This window comes from Nicotiana tabacum, chromosome 20 (assembly GCF_000715075.1).
Source record: "Nicotiana tabacum cultivar K326 chromosome 20, ASM71507v2, whole genome shotgun sequence".
Classification (NCBI taxonomy): Eukaryota; Viridiplantae; Streptophyta; class Magnoliopsida; order Solanales; family Solanaceae; genus Nicotiana; species Nicotiana tabacum.
The window spans coordinates 54,649,489-54,670,140 of record NC_134099.1 but is presented as its reverse complement, the minus strand read 5'-3'; positions in this window follow the sequence as shown (position 1 = coordinate 54,670,140).

The window sequence follows — 20,652 nt, the reverse complement described above, 5'->3', positions numbered from 1 at the left end:
TAAGTTTCCAACCTGGCTTTTCAGCCAATTCTACCTCGTCAATATGCATCACCTCTTCATCCGGAAAATAAGTCCTCAATGGCTCATACTCTTCATCCACCGAGTTCTCGGCTAAGTGATCGGCCAATGCTTGGGCATCCATCGTGGTTCGAGTCACATAGATGATGTCAAACTCTATGAGAAAAATCTGCCACTTTGCAAGTCTTCCTATGGGTATAGGCTTTTAAAAGATATACTTTAGAGGATCCAGGCGAGAAATAAGGTAAGTAGTGTGGGACGACAGATAATGCTTCAACCTTTGTACCACCCAAGTCAGGGCGCAACATGTCCTTTCAAGGGGAGTATACTAAACCACATATGATGTGAACTTCTTGCTGAGATAATAGATGGCTTGATCCTTCCTGCCAGTGATGTCATGTTGACCCAACACAGAACCGAATAAATTATCCAGGATTATCAAATAGAGAATTAAAGGTCTCCCGGGTTCCGGCGGGACCAACATAGGTGGGTTTGACAAGTACCCCTTGATCTTATAAAATTCCTCTTGGCACTCATCAGTCCATTTAACCGCAACATCAGAAACTTAAAGATGGGCTCACAAGTTGTCGTGCATTGAGCAATAAACTTGATGATGTAGTTTAAATGCCCAAGCAAACTCATCACCTCAGTCTTATTCCTTGAGGGTGGAAACTCTTGGATAGCTTTGATCTTTGACGGATCCAACTCAATGCCTCGCCGGCTGACTATGAACCCCAACAGTTTCCCAGATGAAACACCAAATGCACACTTTGCAGGGTTGAGCTTATGATTGTGCCTGCGGAGCCTCTAGAAAAACTTCCTCAAGTCCCCGACATGATCGGACTATTTCTTTGATTTTATGATTACATCATCTACATAAACCTCAATCTCCTTGTGTATCATGTCATGAAACATAGTAGTCCTTGCCCTCATGTAAGTTTCCCCATCATTTTTCAAACCAAATGGCATTACCCAGTAGCAATAAGTTCCCTATGGTGTGATGAACGCTGTCTTTTCTGCATCGTCCTTATCCATCAAGATCTGGTGGTATCCTGTATAGAAATCCATAAAAGACCCGATTTCATGCTTAGCACAGTTATCAATCAAAATGTGGATATTTGGCAATGGAAAATTATCCTTTGGAATTGCTTTATCGAGATCGCGGTAATCAACACACACCCTGGTCTTACCATCCATCTTTGGTACTGGCACAACATTAGCTAACCAAGTGGGTTATCGCGTGACTCAAAATACTTTTGCATTCAACTGTTTTTATGATTTCTTCCTTGATCTTCACACTCATGTCAGTCTTAAACTTCCTTAACTTCTGCTTAACGGGAGGGAATGCCAGATCAGTTGGCAATTTGTGAACTACCAAGTCAGTTCTCAAACCCGGCATGTCATCATATGACCATGCAAAAATATCTTTATATTCAAACAATGCTTTGATTATTTCTTCCTTGATTTGTGGTTCCAAGTGTACACTTATCTTGGTTTCCCTGATATTAGATGGATCCCCTAAATTGATTACTTCGGTTTCATTCAAATTAGGCTTGGGTTTCTCTTTAAAATGATTTAGTTCTTTACTAATTTCCTCAAATGCCTCCTCTTCATTATAATCTGTTTCATCATCACGCTCTATTTCTTGGATTATTATTTCAGAGTTAGATTGGCTTTTAAGACTTGGCCGAAGATTCCTCATGCATGTCATGTCATTATAACCAGCATAAAAAGAATTGTACAAAGAAAGACAAAAATGACACTATCAGAAGTAATGGAAAAAGTGAAATTGCATTTTATTAAAAATAAAGGATAGGAGGGTTTGTACATCAAAACAAGCGAAAAATAAAAATTTGGATTACAACCCTGGAATAATTCAGATAACATAAAGGAAAACAAAGTAAACTACCAAGACTCCTTCTGAGTAGGGAGAGGAGTAGCATTCCAATTGTTAAGCTTCACTTTCGGCCCAATAAAACTGCACGTCCACTTTGCTGGAGCCTTTCCCAATTTCTACCATGTTCACCTCATCAAATAGACTTTGGAACCTTTCAATCAACTCCTCATCAAATTCAACCACAGGCTTTGGAACTGCTGACACCGGACGCTTCACGACCCCTAACTTGACGAAAGACCTGGAGAGGCATGGGATAGGCTTAGGGAGCGACCATATCTTTTTTTCAACTTTTTAGCCTTCTTTATGTCATCCCTCGTGGGCTTAAACCCCAGACCAAATGTACCTAAATTTTCACGTAGAGACACTGGCTGTACAATACCTTGCAAAGATATGCCCAGACCCTTGCCCAGCACAAAACCATTCTTTAACATTTCATTTGCGACCATGACTGTCGCAGAAGCTAGCTTTGGACCTGGAATGTATTGCCCTTCCGGAACCTTCTCAACTGACACTGTTTCGGAAACCTGGTACACCCAAGGCCCCTTATCATCTTCAACCTCAATAAACGGGACGGATGTATCATTGTAAGCACACAAGTTGTCATCACCATGCACAACGATTTCCTGTTTGTACCACTCGAACTTTACCATCTGGTGCAAAGAAGACGGTACTGCTTTGGCAACATGTATCCAGGGCCTACCCAACAGCAAATTGTAAGAGATGGCCACATCCAGTACCTAGAACTCCATGGTGAATTCAACTGTTCCTATTGTTAGTTCGAGCACGATATCGCCAACAAAATCTTTGCCCCCTCTGTCAAAACCTCGGACACATATACTATTCTTGTGGATCCTCGCAGCATCAATTTTTAACTTGTACAGAGTAGAGAGAGGGCAAATGTTTACACTGGAACAATTATCAACTAACACCCTTGTGACCATAGAATCTTCGCATTTCATTGTGATATAGAGAGCCCGATTGTGTTCCGCACCCTCTAGAGGCAATTCATCATCCGAGAAAGTGATCATGTTTGACTCAAATATCTTATTGGCAATCTTCTCCAAATGGTTCATTGTGATCTTTTCAGGGACATGAGCTTCATTCAGAATCTTCATGAGGGCCTGGTGGTGCTCGTCTGAATGTATCAACAATGATAGAAGCGAAATCTAAGCGGGGGTCTTTCTCAATTATTCTACTATGGAGTAATCTTGCACCTTCATTTTTCTCAAAAATTCTTCCTCCTCCTCCTCATTGACTAGTTTCTTCACTAGAATTGGACTATCTTTCAGCGGTTTAACTTTCCTTAATTCCTCTAGGGCAAAGCATCTCCCCGAACGAGTCAAACCCTGGGTTTCATTAACTTCCTCTTCCACTTCTTTCCCTTTATAAGTTACTATCACTCACTTGTAATTCCATGGAATATCCTTGGTGTCATCTATCGGCAACTAGGTCACAGGTTTAATAATAACAGGGGCAATACGATCCACTTCCACAATAATGATAGGCTTACTTGCTACCCCCGGCACGACCACTTTTGGCTTTCCTTCATTTGTTTCAACATCATCTGGGAACCCCTTCACGATTACCATAGGTGGCTTATCATTGGGTGTACTCAGCTTTTCTGTCAGCCCTTTAGCTATCGAAGATGTTGTCTTTATAACATTTGGAGTTTTGACTGACTTACTTTTACTGGCACGGATCATCATAAAAGACTTTGAGGGATTCTTGGGCTCCCCATCCTTATGCATATCTCAATCATGTGCGTTTCGGCATGGGCTGGAAATAGATTTTGATTTATGTTCCGAGTTTCCAGACTCTGGACCATAATTTGGTTTATATCGATGAGCTCCTAGATGTCGTTCTACAAATGCCAACATTTTTTTGTATCGTGCCCCGGAGCATCAGAACAATATGCACATCTGAGGGAATAACCCAGGTTCTTTGGAGGGGGGTTTGGTAATTTTGACTCAATTGGCCTCAGAATATCCAACTACCTTAACCTCTGAAATAAGCTGGTATAAAACTCCCCAGCGGGGTGAAAGTTTTCTTCTGCTGTAGCCTTTCATTTCTATACTCTAGCCTAGATCGAAAACATGGACTAGTAGGATTTCGGTATACTTGTGGAGGGGGTAAGGGTTTTGTGGAGCTGGGGCACACCATTGCGGTTAAGGAGGGGGTTGAGCATATGACTGTGCATGATGGACATGCTATTGGGGTGGCCTGACTGAATACTGAGGCTCTGGTGGGGGAAGTAGTGTTGGGGTGTATTACATAGAGTTTGGGTGTAGGTTTAAGTTTGCAGTCGAGGATAGGTGTAATGGTGAACGGAGCCCCTTGGGCCATGCCACGATCCTGAGACAACCATTGCAACATCTTCTTTCTTCTTTTTCCCTAACACGCCCCTGGTGCCATTCTGGATCGCTTGTGTAGTTGCTTTGATGGCAGAGTAACTCATGATCTTTCTTGATTTGAGTCCTTCCTCTACCATGCCTCCCATTTTTACCACTTCATTAAAAGACTTACCTATGGACGAGATCAAATGACCAAAGTAAGTAGGTTCCAAGGCCTGAAGAAAGTACTCTACCATTTCATCTTCCTCCATTGGAGGGTTGACTCGTGCGGCCTGTTCTCTCAATCGAAAACCATAATCCATGAAACTCTCACTGGGCTTTTTCTCTATCTTAGTCAAAGACAAGGATCTGGGACAATCTCTAAATTGTACTAGAAATGTCAAGCGAAAGCCTGGGCCAGATCATCCCAAGTGTACCACCTGTTGTTGTCTTGGTGGGTGTACCACTCCAACGCTGCACCACTCAGACTTTGGCTAAAATATTCCATCAACAATTCATCTTTCCCACCGGCTCCCCTCATTTTGCTGCAAAATCCTCTCAAGTGGGCTATGGGGTCTCTGTGCTCGTCAAACAATTCAAACTTGGGCATTTTGAATCCGACAGGAAGCTGGATATCCGGAAACAAGCATAGATCCTTATAGCCACGCTCACTTGGCCCCCTAACCCTTGCATATTTCTTAGTGACTGCTCCAGGCTCTTTACTTTCCTAAATATCTCTTCTTGCTCCGTGTTTTAGGGTGGCTTCTTAGTTTCGACAGGAAGTTCGAAGTGGGGAGTGTAGGAGTAATGATCTGGGACTTTGAAGGTGGGCTCTGGTGCATAGTATTGGTTATTTTGGGCTTGGAATACCGGCTCATTGGAAAATTAATGGAGTGTAGCTGGTAGGGGTGATACGAAGATAGGGGTAGCTGACAAAGTGGGGTATGGGGTTGCTTTGGCTAATGGAGCTTGGATGGTTTGGAAAGTGATTCCATGATAGTGGTGGAAAGGGGTGAAGCTTGGTGCGTGTTGTGGGGATAAATCAACAGTGGGGGGCTCTTGAGATTGAGCCAGTGGTGGGATGAAAGCAGGGTTGGCAGGGTATGATGGTGGAGGATGCCCTTTGATCCATATCTGGTACTTTTCGTCCATTTGGTGCTTCAACTAATGTAACTCCTCTTTCAGACCAGGCTCAGATTCCTCCTCCTCTCTCGGCGGGTCAATAACACTCGCGTCCAGTTCTTTGCCAGCCATGATCAACTTGTGTATAGACTTGGTATTGTATGGGTGGGTTGCTAGAATGCCAAACAAACTAACCACTTTCGTTTTCTCAATGACAACAACAAACTTGTTATTGTTTAAGATTTTAACAGATAGGCAATCACATATTGGGATGCAATGCACCTAAACAATTAAAGGTTTCTACTATGTATTTGAATGGTTGCATGTTTCATCTTGGCCTTAACCAACACTTTTTATTCTCTCTTCACTTTTTTTTCTTTTTCCACTACTGCCACTTTTAGTCACTGTTGATTTTCCCACTCGGTTCTTGTCGCTCCCTTTTTGCTCTCGCTTTTATTCTCTTGTTTTGCCATTCTTTCTTTCCACTCAATTTCTTTTCCTTTTATTTTCTCTCGTTTTTTCTCTTTTTCATTTTATGGTTATGATCGAATCAGATGGGTATTGCCTGCGTATCATGACGCTGCATGAATCAGATCATTACATAGTTCAGGAGAAAAATGTGAAATAAAAGAAAGACACGTTTTTGGTTTTTTTCAAATTTTCATAAAATAAAACATTCTGCTTTTTAGTCTATTACAACGACTCCGTCCTACAGACTTAAACATAAAAACTAACAGACTCCAAAAGAAACTCAAAATGCAGATGAAAAAAATAAAATTAGAAATACATAAGTGCCTCAACTACTGTTCCAGGGGCTCACGGGACATCAGTCGGTCTTGACGCGGGCCTATGTGCCATATCTTCTTGGAGGCGATATAGGTCATCCATTATCTAACAGACAAAAATCATAACTGCAACAAAGAATATGGACCTGGTCATGTCCTCACATTCGTTGCACTTCATCACAATATAGTCAGCAATCCTTCTAACCCTTTCCCTGATGACGCCCTTCTCTTGTAATAGACGTCCAATTTGTTGAGATCTGGCCTCCAAAACCTTTGTGGCCATATGATTTTGCTCTTGTAATTGTTGCAGGTCCTCTTCTAGTTGTGACATCAAGGCATAGCAGTGTTCTCTTTCCGCTTTGAAATTCTTTGCTTGCTTGGTCATTTCGCTTTCAAGGGTATTGATCTTTTTCTCCAACCCCATGATTCCTTTGTCGTATTTTTCCTTCAACTATTGAACAAAATATACTTGTTCCTCCGCATTCCTGACCAACTTTGCTCGGGCCTTTGCTAGTTCGCCCTCGGTATTTTCCAAATCAAACCCATAGTCACATACTTTTTGCCTAAGGCTGTCTATACGTTTCTCATCCTTTTCACTTCTGGCAGGGTTCTCACCTGCTATTTTCATCTTCTAGATTTGGGCTCAGAGGGCTTCATTTTCTTGTGCCAATGTTTTCTTTTTACCCTTATCCGCAGCGGCTTGCAAACCACTCTCAAATTGAAGATCTCTGACTTGCTTTTCCAACTTGCTTATAGTGGTCGTATACTCATTTTCTTTAGCTAGACAATCCCATTGGTCTTGTGATGCTTCAACAAATTCTTGGAGATGGGGTCTTTTAGCTGGTCTTCCAAACTCAACACTCCTTCTATACCAAGAAGGGTAACTGGGAGAGACTTCACCCTTGGATAAATCACGCACTCGGGTGTTCGCCATCAAGTATTGGCACTCACTCCATATCTGGCAAACCACTGCTTCATGAAATTGGCCATCGGAGCATAACTCGACTTCATGAATGCTGAGGTCTTCGTCCTTGGGGATTATTTGGCATCTTCCTAGCTGTCTCAAAACCCAGTATGGGGCATAAGGTTGAATACTTCTGAGGCCCATCAGGAGGAAGTAAGGACCGGTGGCGGGCATGTATATTAAATCATTAACATGAAGCCATCCCAACATCCATTCTATTTGGTCCGCAGTTACGGAACGAAGACGGGATATCCAATCCCCGACCCCTTCTGGCATCTCGAATCCACTAACCCTTGTACCGAATTCCTCCATGCAACTTTTCCCTGTAGTACCATAATTCATGTACCGAGGATGGTGACATAGATGCTCAATCATCCACATTTTAGCAACAAATTGCACCCTTCAAAAAAATCTACTCCGACTTTGCAAGCTATGAGAGCTCGGAATATTTCAGACACTATCATAGGTGCAAGGGTGCTCTTGGAATTGACAATCAAAGTATTGACGACTCCGGCTACCCATAGATCAATATTCCCATCCTTTTTAGGAAACATTAGAAGACCCAAGAATGCCACCATGAAAGAGAAACATCTATGCTCTTCCCATTTTGGTCGGTTCCCTTTACTACAGATTCTACTTTCCGGGTTTTCAAATCCCCATATATGTCTATGCCGCTGGTATATGAAGTATAGAGTGGAAAACCCACCTGCCAAATCTGCATACTGGACCTGCCTACTTATTTTTAGCAAATCTACAAACTTGTGTGGGGTGACGGCCCTTGGAGCAACCAGGTATTTATGTCTTAGCCCCTCGGTACTCCCAGCATATCCCGCTATCTCCTCCAAAGTAGGTGTGAGTTCGAAGTCCGAGAACTGTAGAACGTTGACCATGTCTCATCCCCTAGGCCTGATCTTTAGTAATCCGGTGAGCGCCCCCAAATAATGGTTGACCATGTCTCATCCTTGCATACCCAAATCTTCCCACCACATATGTAGTTCCAACAGAATCTTGGGCATAACCTTCATTGGTAATTTTTGACTCATGCTCATTCTGCACATTTAGATTAAGGTCATTGGTTTAAAGATAAAGTGAACCTTATTTGAAAAATTGCTAAAAAGGGTTTATTTTGGAAAAAAAAACAAATAAATCAGGGCTACTTTTGCGAATACGGCCCTTCAGCACTTCGAAATGGAAGTTTTTAAGGTTGTGTTCACTAAATGGCCAAAATTGACAAATAAACCGTCGGTGGCTATTCTTGCAAAAATAGCCTTTCGACGTCCCGTTGGGACATTCAGCTATTTAGAACAAAAATGGCATCACCCACTTTATTTAGGACAAGAATGCTGACACTTCATATTTTTTTCAAAATTTTTCAAAAGCGGGGTTGTACTCGATGAGGGTTGCCTATATATCCCACATCCGGTGAGAATCAAACCCATGTAGTTCGTCCAGTTTTGACGTAATGGATAAATACAAACACTTTGAAATAAGTTTTCTGATAAGAGGTGAATTTAACTATAATTAGGCCCTAAACAACAACCTTCTTGTATAGTTTGGATGATAAAAGTGATAACAAAATGCTCTTATTAGTGTTTTTCATGATTTGCAGGTTATATATGATCAGAGAAGGCTATGGAGTACTTTTAGGATCAAATATGGAGAAAAAGAGGTTGATCGTAAAAATCCGTGAAGAAAACCACGCGAAACAGCTCAAGTCAGAACTTAAAGAGTACCAATACCGCGACCGCGGCAGAACCGCGGTAGAAGAGGGCTACAGACAAAGTGAGAATCAGAGAGCAAGTTTGGCCGCAGTTTGACCGCGACCGCGGCAGAACCGCGGCGGAGGCAGAGAACTTCAGGGACTAAAGTGTAAAACACGGGATTTGTAGCCCAAAACCCTATATTAAACACTAGGATCCACCCAAAAGAGGCATGTATTGAATTTTAGAGTATCTTGGCAAGAAAAACAATTGTGAGAGATCACCTAAAACATCTTTCTTCTTTTCTTTGATTTTGATGGCTTGTTTATGATGAATCTTATCTTAGTTTGTTTACCCATAGCCATGAGTAGCTAAATCCCTTGTCTATAGTTTTGATGGAACCTATTGGGGGATGAACTTCTTGTTTATGCGAATACAAATAGCTAGTTTCAATCTTTATTTATCCAACTATGTTCTTGTTGTAGTTAATTGACAGGATCCACAATTAGCTGTGCCTATTTAGTGTGCATAACTCAGAAGAGAGTGCATATTTAGGTTATTATTGAATAACATCACTCCTAAAGTATAAGAGGAATCTATAACTGCGGGTTTAAAGGCGGAATTAGGGATAACGAAGCCTTGGGTGCAATCTTAAGTGAACTGTGTTAATTAAAGCTAGCTAGTGTATCTCGGGAGAGTGCAATAGTATATTTCTGTGATTACTCGGGAGAGATTTACGGTAAGAATAGTGTTCATGATTGATAGAGGTGTGTTGGAAACTTTGTATGAAGCATAAACAGAAGGGATTTCATCAATAGGGGAAATCTTTACCTTAGCTTTTTCTCATCATTGTTTACAACCTTAGCATTTTAGTTTACAGCTTGTTATTTACTTGCAATCTTAGTTAGTAAAGAAACCTTCAACTGTGATTCAAAAGTTTGGGAAATTGGTTCTCAAGAGTTTAGTGGGTCTAAAGATTGTGATTGATAGGTTAACTCTCTATGGATTCGACCTTGGGCGTAATACTAGGGTTATATTTGCAACGTCCGCAGAGTCCTTTTTAGAGGGCATAGTTAGGCGTGATAAAATTTTGGCGCCGTTGTCGGGGATTTAACGGAATTATCAATAACCATTGATAGAAATATAAAAATTCTTAGTATAGTCAGTCTTCTCTACACCAAGTTTTGATTGAAAATTTTGACGGTTGTTGACGTGGTTGCACAGGTGTATGCCTAGAAACTCTACGAGGACTGGAGAATTACTTGAAGGACTCTCAGACCCCGAGAAAACATTCCGGATATTAAACCGTGCCAACAAAAGACTTCAACAACCTCATCAAACACACAACCTCGAAATTGACATGGGTGACGTAGACAACGTCAATGGAAACGTCAGAGATAGGGCACCTCCGGTGCCTGAGGCTGCACTATATGACTGGGCACAACCCACAACTAACAATCTGGCCACTGCCATTGTTGTGCCCGCGATACAAGCTGAATCGTTCCAGATCACGAACAACATGCTGCACTTGCTGCAAAACAAGGGACTATTTTCTGGGACACCAGCCGATGATCCTCAGCAGCACTTGAAGAACTTCCTGTCGATTTGCAAAACTCAAAGGCAACCCAACATAACTCCGGAAGCAATCAGACTGTTACTATTTCCATTCTCGGTGACAAGAGCTGCTCAAGTCTGGCTAAACTCACTCCCCATAAACTCTATAGAAACTTGGGATGAGTTAGTCAAGCAATTTCACATCAAGTTCCACCCACCCAACAAAACAGCTCAACAAATTGATGAGATCGTGAGCTTTAAACAGAAACCAATGGAGACACTGCATGAGGCATGGAGCCGGTTTAAAGGAATGTTTGTTATATGTCCACACCATGGTATTCCAGATCAGATGTTGGGACAACGATTTTACATGGGACTGTTAGATAGCATGAAGAACATTGTAGATGCCTCAGCTGGTGGGGCATTTTTGAGCAAAACTTGGAGAGAAGGTCAGAGTCTGCTTGACAAAATGGCTCAGAATTCGGGGTGGACTACGAGGAATGCATCTATCACTCCAGTGGTACACTCAGTGCCTTTTGACCCATCAAATTCCATGGCTGAAAATGTGGCGACCCTTTTGACACAGATGGGCATACTCATCAAAAAGGTGGAGGAATCGGGGCAGAAACAGCAAGTGCACATTGTAGATACTACCAATGGGGGCTTGTGCACATCTTGCATTAGTCATCCAATTGGTAATCCGTGGAATGCAGAACATGATTATCATCATCAGCAGCACCCTGAGGACATGAACTATGTGTCAAACTATGGAGGCCAGAGATAGGGCAATCAGAACTGGGGTTAGCAAACTCAGCAGCCATATAGACCACCTCAGCCACAGTACAGCGCTGGAAACATGGCAGGTATGAGACCTTCCAACAATATGGCACCTTATCCAAGACCACAAGGGTACAACAATGAGCAACAAGGGTATCTCCCACCTCAGCAACACCATGCTGGAAGGCAAAAAGATGGGTTCACAAGACTTGAAGCAATGATGCAGCATGTTATTGGGTCCAATGCAAAAATAAATGAAAGAGTAGATGCACATGACGCAGCAATCAAAAATATTGAAGTGCAATTGGGACAAATTTCAATGTCTCTGAACAATCGTCCTTAGGGGACATTACCTACAGACACCCAGATTAATCCAAAAGATCAGGGCCCAAAGCAGTTGATGTCGGTGAGTCTCCGCAATGGCAGGGATCTAGATGTAGAACAAGAGAGAGCTCGATAAAATATACAGGCTGAGACATTCATTCCAGTGCCCATTGGGCTGGATGAGTCTACGATACTGACAGATGTGACAGGCCAGCCTGCTCAGGAAGAAAAGAACATTCAGCAGGAGACCGAGAAAGTAGTTGAGCCAGTTGAAGAGCCAGTAGTTGAAATAGAATCTGATAAAGAGAAGTCCCAAGTGATTGGGAAGAAGAGACCTACTGCACCCTTTCCACAGAGGCTGGCCAAGCATCAAAAGGAGGAGCAGTATAAAAAGTTCTTTGAAATGCTCAAATAAATCCAGGTAAATATTCCACTTATTGAAGCTTTAAAAAAGATTCCTGGGTACGCAAAAATGATGAAGGACTTGATGTCCCGGAAATTTGATTTTCAAGACTTGGCTACGGTTACACTTACTTAGACCTGTAGTGCAGTGGTGACGAGACCTATTGCTGAAAAGCTGTCTGACCCAGGTAGCTTTACAATTCCATGCACTATTGGGAATTTCGCCTTTCCTAAGGCACTCTGTGATTTAGGGGCCAGCATTAATCTCATGACCCTGGCTATCTATAAGATGTTGGGCATTGGAAGAGCTAGACCCACCTCCATGTTGCTGCAGCTGGCCGACAGGACTGTGAAGCGTCCATTCGGTATCCTTGATGATGTGCTGATTCAGGTGGGGAAATTTGTGTTCCCTGCAGATTTTGTGATATTGGATTGCAAAGTGGATAAAGAGATTCCTATAATCTTAGGAAGAACATTCTTGGCCACGGGGAGAGCTCTGATTGACTGTGAGACTGGGGAGCTCAAAATGAGACTTAATGATGAGGAAATAACGTTCAATGTGCAGAAGTCTATGAGGCGACCAAGCGAGTTTGCCAATTGCTCTCTTATTGATGCCGTGGATGTTATTGTAGAGTCTGATGATGAGGTGTTGACAATTGAGGACCCCCTTGCTGCATGTTTGATGAACTTAGATGAAGTGAATGGTGAGGATTTGGCGGAATGGGTGTTGGCAATGGAAGGAAGAGAGTTCCGGGAGAGAAATATAGAGTGGGAGCCCTTGCACTTAGAAAAGAGAGAAACTCCTCCAACCAAGTCATCCATTGAAGAACCACCAAAGCTGGAGTTAAAGCCATTGCCAGCCCACCTCAGGTATAAAATTTTTGGGACCTGACTCCACATTACCTGTTATTATCTCATCTAGTTTGTTAGATGTGTAGGTTCAAAAACATTTACAGGTACTAAAGGAGTACAAAACTGTCATAGGGTGGACCATGGCAGACATCAGGGGGATCAGCCCCGCCACTGCATACATAAGATTCTAAAGGAAGAGGGGCACAAACCTTCCAGGGAACATCAGAGAAGGATGAACCCCAACATGAAGGAAGTGGTGAAGAAGGAGGTGATAAAGTGGTTGGATGCGGGAATTATTTTCCCAATCTCTAACAGCAGCTGGCTGAGCCCAGTGCAATGTGTTCCTAAAAAGGGTGGCATGACGGTTGTGACAAATGACAACAATGAATTAATCTCAACAAGAACCGTCACAGGTTGGAGAATGTGTATGGACTATCGAAAGTTGAATCTAGCCACCCGGAAAGACCACTTTCCACTTCCCTTCATTGATCAGATGTTGGACAGATTGGTAGGGAGGTCACACTTCTATTTTCTGGATGGGTACTCAGGGTACAATCAGATCTCTATTGCACCGGAGGACAGAGAGAATACCTCTTTCACCTGCCCGTATGGCATTTATGCCTTTAGACGGATGCCATTTGGCCTATGCAATGCACCTACCACATTCCAACGGTGCATGATGGCCATATTCACTGACATGGTTAAGGACATAATGGAGGTGTTCATGGATGACTTCTCAGTGGTGGGGAATTCATTTGATGAGTTCCTGATAAATCTGACGCGTGTGCTGAAACGGTGCATCGAGACTAACTTGGTTCTGAACTGGGAGAAGTGCCATTTCATGGTACAAGAAAGCATAGTCTTGGGGCACCGAGTGTCAAGTAAGGGAATAGAGGTGGATCGCGCGAAAGTTGATGTAATAGCAAAGCTGCCTCCACCAACTTCAGTCAAAACCATCAGAAGCTTCCTTGGACATGCCGGTTTTTACCGGAGGTTCATAAAAAACTTCTCCAAAATTGCCAACCCCATCTGTAAGTTGTTAGAAAAAGATCACCCGTTTTTGTTTTCTGATGATTGCAGGGTAGCATTTGAGGAGTTAAAAAAGAGACTGGTCACAGCACCCATCATTGTTGCCCCCAACTGGGAGCAACCGTTCGAACTAATATGTGATGCCAGTGACTATGGATTGGGAGCAGAGCTGGGCCAGCGGAAAGACAAACTGATGTACCCAATCTACTATGCTAGTAGAACGCTGAGCGGAGCCCAGTTGAACTACACTGTGACTGAAAAGGAGATGTTGGTTGTAGTGTTCGCGTTTGACAACTTCCGATCCTACCTGATAGGGTCCAAGGTTATTGTATATACTGACCATGCATCTCTCAGGTACTTAATAGAAAAGAAAAAATCTAAGCCACGCCTGATTCATTGGGTGTTACTATTGCAAGAGTTCGATCTTGAGATTCGTGACCGTAAGGGCACTGAGAATCAAGTCGTTGATCATCTTTCACGACTTGAGGGAGATGAAAATGTGGTTGAGATTGACGAAATACTGGAAACTTTTCCAGACAAGCAGCTTCTCGCCACCACTCATCAGGAAGCGCCATGGTATGCAGACTTTGCTAATTACCTGGCCAGTGGTATAGTGCCTCACGACCTTTCATCGGTCCAAAGAAAATGATTTTTTCGTGAAAGTCGCCAGTATTACTGGGATAAACCTTATCTGTTTAGAATACGCCTTGATAATATGATCCGGAGATGCGTCCCCGAGATAGAGCAATTTTCTGTTTTGCAGGCTTGTCACGCATCGGAGTATGATGGACACTTTGGAGGGGTTAGGATAGCGGCAAAGGTGCTAGAGGCTGGATTCTTCTGGCCGACAGTGTTTAAAGATGCGCAACTATGGGAGAAGGGCTGCAATGAATGTCAGCGGACCGGGAACATTTCCCGATGCCACGAGATGCCCATGCACCCAATTCAAGAGGTGGAACTGTTTGACGTCTGGGGGATTGACTTCACGGGTCCCTTCGTCAGCTCTTATGGCAATAAGTACATTATTGTTGTTGTAGACTATGTGTCCAAATGGGTGGAAGCTGCCTAATTACCCACCAATGATGCAAAAGTGGTGGTGGGATTTCTAAAGAAAAACATATTCACCCGTTTTGGGACACCACGAGCAATTATCAGTGATGGAGGCACTCATTTCTGCAACAGGGCCTCTGAAAAGTTGCTTGCTAAGTACGATGTGTGCCACAAGGTGGCTACTCCTTACAACACGCAGACTAGTGGACAGGTTGAAGTTTCCAACAGAGAAATCAAGAGTGTGTTAACCAAAACTGTAAAAGCCACAAGAACTGATTGGGCGAGGAAGCTAGATGATGCTCTCTAGGCTTACAGAACTGCCTTCAAAACTCCAATTGGTATGTCACCATACAAGTTGGTGTTTGGGAAGGTCTGCCACCTGCCAGTGGAACTTGAACATAAAGCGTGGTGGGCATTGAAACAGCTGAACTTAGACATGGAAGCTACGGGCACGTCAAGAGTCACTGAATTGCATCAGCTCGAGGAGTTCAGATATCTTGCTTTTGAGAGCACAAAATTGTACAAGGAGAGAATGAAGAGGTTGCACGACCAGAACATTGTTGAGAGAAATTTCAAACCCAGGGACATGGTACTGCTATACAACTCAAGACTACGTCGGTTCCCAGGTAAACTTAAGTCACGATGGTCTGGACCATTTCGAGTAGTTGATGTTTTCCCTTCAGGAGCTGTTGAGATTGCCACAGAGAATGACTCTCATACATTCAGAGTCAATGGTCAGAGATTGAAGCCATATGTGGGCATGAGTGAGAAAAAGAAAGTGTCTGAGCTGCACCTGACTGACCCACAGAGCTCGAGCGATCCTTAAATGCGCTCATCCTGCATCGTGCCGCAACGTTAAATCAGGCGTTGCGTGGGAGGCAACCCACGAAATTGTTGTAAGTGTAACACATTATATAAATAAATAAATAAATAAATAATAATTAGACCACAGTTCCACCGCGACCGCGGTCAAACCGCGGTCAGAGACCCTCTCTGAACTTCGTCTACCGCGACCGCGGTCAAACCGCGGTGGGAACCCCTCTCTGAACTCCGTGACCGTGATTCTACTGCGAACGCGGTAGATCCCGTCGGGCCCAGGTATGCGAATTTTTTTATTATTATTTATTCACCCCCACCCCCCCCCCCCTTTTCTAATTCACCTAATCCTTCACCCACCCAAAAAAATTATTTCTCCTCCCCATTCAGAATCAAAAATGACTCCCCCAAAAGAAAACCCAAATCCTCTCTTCTCTTTCTCACTCAAATCCCTCCCTCACCCCCAACACACACAAAAAAAACAGCCATTGTCATCTTCTCCACACCTCCTCTCACCACCACCCACACCTTCCAACCTTTATCAAGTAAGTGTTCTCTACTTTTTTTTATTCTATGTACTCTTCTAGTTAGTGTAATCTAGTCTAAACTAGCTTAGTTAAACCCTATGTGGGAGTAGTATAGATTTTCTTTCAACTTTTGTTTCTTCTCTGTTTTTATTATTGTATTTGCTTCTTGTGGTTTGTTTGGTGCTTAAATGGTTGGGTTTTTCTTATACTTCGATTGTGGGGGTTGGTTAGATGATTTGGAGGCCTAGAAATAATTTTTGCGGTGTAGTTTGGTGGAGGGCCCTTTTTGGCCGAAAATTTGGGGCTGGTGGTGCTATTTTGAGGCATATTGTGTCTATCCTAGGTTGTGGTGGTGTTGTATTTGGTGACTGGTGGTGTTATATTTAACGTGAATCACTTGAGGGAGTAAGTGTGGGGTGTTGTTTGCCGGGATTTGTAAGAAAGTTGTGGGGCCATTGTGGAGGTTGTAACTTGGAACACCTCATTAGTTGGAGGTTTGGCATAGTGTATGAATGGAATAAATGGGGGTTATTAGTTGATGTCATCGGGTAGTGAAGGCTGAGTAACTATCCGGCTGGCCCATGTAGGATATCTTTGATGGTTCTCTTGTATTCTTTGTAGGTCATATGGCTCGTAATAAGCAAAAGAGATCAGCAGGCACGTCCCAACAACATACATATGATGCCTCAAGGTTTGAATCAGAATTGGCAGTGGACGACTTTCATGCCAAGGCTTCAAAGAGCTTCATCCCTGAAATTCCGATTGACAGGGCGGCCCTCCGTGCAAAAAAGGAGGAGATGTATGAGTAAATCCGGTGGAGGGAAATGGAGTTCTTATTTGATGAACCTAAAACGATGAGCAGGATGCTTGTAAGGGAGTTCTACGCGAACTGCCCATCACATACGTTGCGGGAGGTGACTGTGCGGGGCAAATTGGTAGATGCCTCAGTTGACACTATTCAACAGGTGTTGCGGCTGCCCCGGTTTACTGGTGACGTTGACTATTACCAGGACGCACCAGGAGTCACTTGGGATATTATGACTGATGCACTCTGCACAGGGGGGCAACCAATCTGGATACATGACCATATCACCCTGAACTCCAATTCATTCACCCATTTGGTTAAGTGTTGGCTCACTGTCATTTGTAGCCGGTTCTTGCCCTCCGGCAACACGACTGACATGAACTTCCAAAGAGCCCTCTTAACGTGGTGCTTCGTCACAAAGAAAGAATTTGATTCGGCAAGACTTATTGGTGATGAAATGATCATACGATCCCCGCTGAGGTCAAAGGGATTCTACTTCCCCTCCCTGGTGACTACATTGTGCCTACTGAAGAATATCCCCACCCATCCTACTGAATGGAGAGTTGCCCCCTAAAGTAGCTTTCAAAGCTTCAAGCATCATAGTGGGCAGGAGTACCAGCACCACCATTCAGATCTATGAAGAGGAGGATGACCCGATTCCCGTGGAACCATCCAAGAGATCCTATGATAGTGCCGGACCCTCTCGGCGCCCCCATGCTGGGGCAGGCTTATCCAGATCACAGTCCACCCAGCATATGTTGCGTACTATGGAGGACAAGGTCGCGGATCTTTGCACCTCTGTGGAGGGCCTACACACACGTATGGATGCCATGTCTCAGCGGCAAGCCAGGTCTGAGAGCCGGTTCATGTCTTGGTTCCGTGCTTTGGGGAGTGCTTGCCATGTGGACCCCAGCACCGTCTTCGACTCTGATTGAGGCTCAGGGAAGTCTTCTTACCCTTCTGCTCGTTATTTTTGATATGACATAGGGACATGCCATAATTTTTAAGTGTGGGGTGGGAGACTTGCTCGGGTAATGTATTGTAGTGTATATAGACATGGTGTATGTTGTAATATTTGATTGGTGTTGTGGTGTATAATTGACTGTACTCATAATAGAAGTAACCGACTTGGCCCAACGACGGCGATTGTCGACGGGTCTCTTGAGGGTCAAAGTCGGATTTAAAAAAAAATAAAAAATAAAAACAATTTAGAGGACTCTTCCTGAGGACGGACCACTTGGACAGTACTCTTGAGGGAAGTAGTCCATATAGTTTTAAAAAATAAAACTAGGTAGTGTAGTAATTTTCCCTTAGTTTTTCTTTTGACTACGGTTCTTTTCCAGGGATTTTATTGAACCGGGTTAGGTAGATTTTTCTTTTGTAGTTTTAGGACCAAAATGGGTGAAGGCTAGAATGCAACCCTAGATGTACACACTTGAGAATAACAAAAATGAACATGAGGGTGTGACGTCTAGGCTCATTTGTAGACTCGTAAATCTATGCCTTAATTTTGCACATCCTGTCTTACTTGAAGCTCGTATGAGTGTGTTGATAAACTGATTCGGAATGAGTTACATGCCAAGTGTGTGTGAGCTATTACCTGTATTCTATGCTTGCATGTGATACCTAGAACTTGCCCTGTGTGTTTGCAAAGCGAAATAGAAGTTGTTTAGTTATAGAGATGATTGAGGAATTTCTTTGTGTAGCCTGTATATTTGTGAATCCACCTGTATATATTGTCAAAGTTAACCCCTTTGAGCCTGAAGTCTGTTCTTTGATAACCCTATAATGACCTATATCCCTGTGGTTGAATAGTTTGATTGTTTGACCCTGTACCTCCTAGAAGCACTTGAATTGCTAAAGAACATACAAAAGTCAAAGTGTGCGGTGGTAATGAAGTAGAAAAAAAGGGAATCAGGAAAGAAATACTTGAATGGTGCAATGGATTTGTCAAAGTAAAAAAAAAAGTTGCACCTAAAGAAAAGTGGGGATCACCTATGAACTGAAATGTGGAAGAACGAGTGGGCTGAGCATGGAAATTGAAATAAAAGGAAGTGTGTATTAAAAGTGCTTAGGGAGGCTAGTCACTATATCCAAATATATCCTACCCGTCCCTTAGCCTACATTACAACCAAATAAATACCTCTTGATATTTGACTGAATAGTTCGAGTAGTAGAGTACTACACTAGGGGCAAGCTTATGGTGTGTCTGTGTGGCATGTGAATGTTCTTTGTTGAGAGTGAGTGAATTCTGCCTATCTTTAGATCCTTGTTGCTTGAATTTTATGTGTGTGGAACTTCTCTCAGAATTATGATGTGAGGGCATGTGACTTAGGAAGAAAAAGTGAGTTGTCACCTCTATTAGAGTAACTAGAGTAAGCATGAGGGTGTCATGGTGTTAGAGTCTTCATCTGAGGCATGACTGTTGCACTGCTTAGGTTGTTCCTTCATAGTGGCGGGTGTGGCATAAAAATTAGGTAATGCATCGAACGATTAGGCCTGGAAGTGTGGTGTAACTTTCTCGAGGACGAGCAAAGGTTTAAGTGTGGGGTGTTGATAATAGATGAATTTAACTATAATTAGGCCCTAAACAACCACCTTCTTGTATAGTTTGGATGATAAAAGTGATAACAAAATGCTCTTATTAGTAGTTTTCATGCTTTGCAGATTATATATGACCAGAGAAGGCTATGGAGTACTTTTGGGATCAAATATGGTAAAAAAGAGGCTGATCGTAAAAATCCGTCAAGTAAACCACGCGAAACAGCTCAAGTCAGAACTGAAAGAGTACTGCCGCGGTTCCACCGTGACCGCGACAGAACCGCGGTAGAAGAGGGCTGCAGACAAAGTGAGAATCAGAGAGCAAGTTTGGCCGTGGTTTGACCGCGACCGCAGCAGAACCGCGGCGGAGGCAGAGAACTTCAAGGACTAAAGTGCAAAACATGGGATCTTGTAGCCCAAAACCCTATATTAAACACTAGGATCCGCCCAAGAGAGGCATGTATTGAATTTTAGAGTATCTTGGCAAGAAAAACAATTGTGAGAGATCACCCAAAACATCTTTCTTCTTTTCTTTGATTTTGATTGCTAGTTTATGATGAATCTTATCTTAGTTTGTTTACCCATAGCCATGAGTAGATAAATCCCTTGTCTAAGGTTTTGATGGAACCTATTGGGGGATGAACTTCTTGTTTATGCGAATACAAATTGCTAGTTTCAATCTTTATTTATTCAACTATGTTCTTGTTGTAGTTAATTGACAGGATCCTCAATTAGTTGTGCCTATTTAGTGTGCATAACTCGGAAGAGAGTGCATATTTAGGTTATTGTTGAATAACACCACTCCTAAAGTATAAGAGGAATCTATAACTGCGGGTTTAAAGGCGGAATTAGGGATAACGAAGCCTTGGGTGCAATCTTAAGTGAACTGTGTTAATTAAAGCTAGCTAGTATATCTCGGGAGAGTGCAATAGTATATTTCTGTGATTACTCGGGAGAGATTTACGTTAAGAAAAGTGTTCATGATTGATAGAGGTGTGTTGGGAAATTTGTATGAAGCATAAACAGAAGGGATTCCATCAATAGGGGAAATCTTTACCTTAGCTTTTTCTCATCATTGTTTACAACCTTAGCATTTTAGTTTACAGCTTGTTATTTACTTGCAATCTTAGTTAGTAAAGAAACCTTCAACTGTGATTCA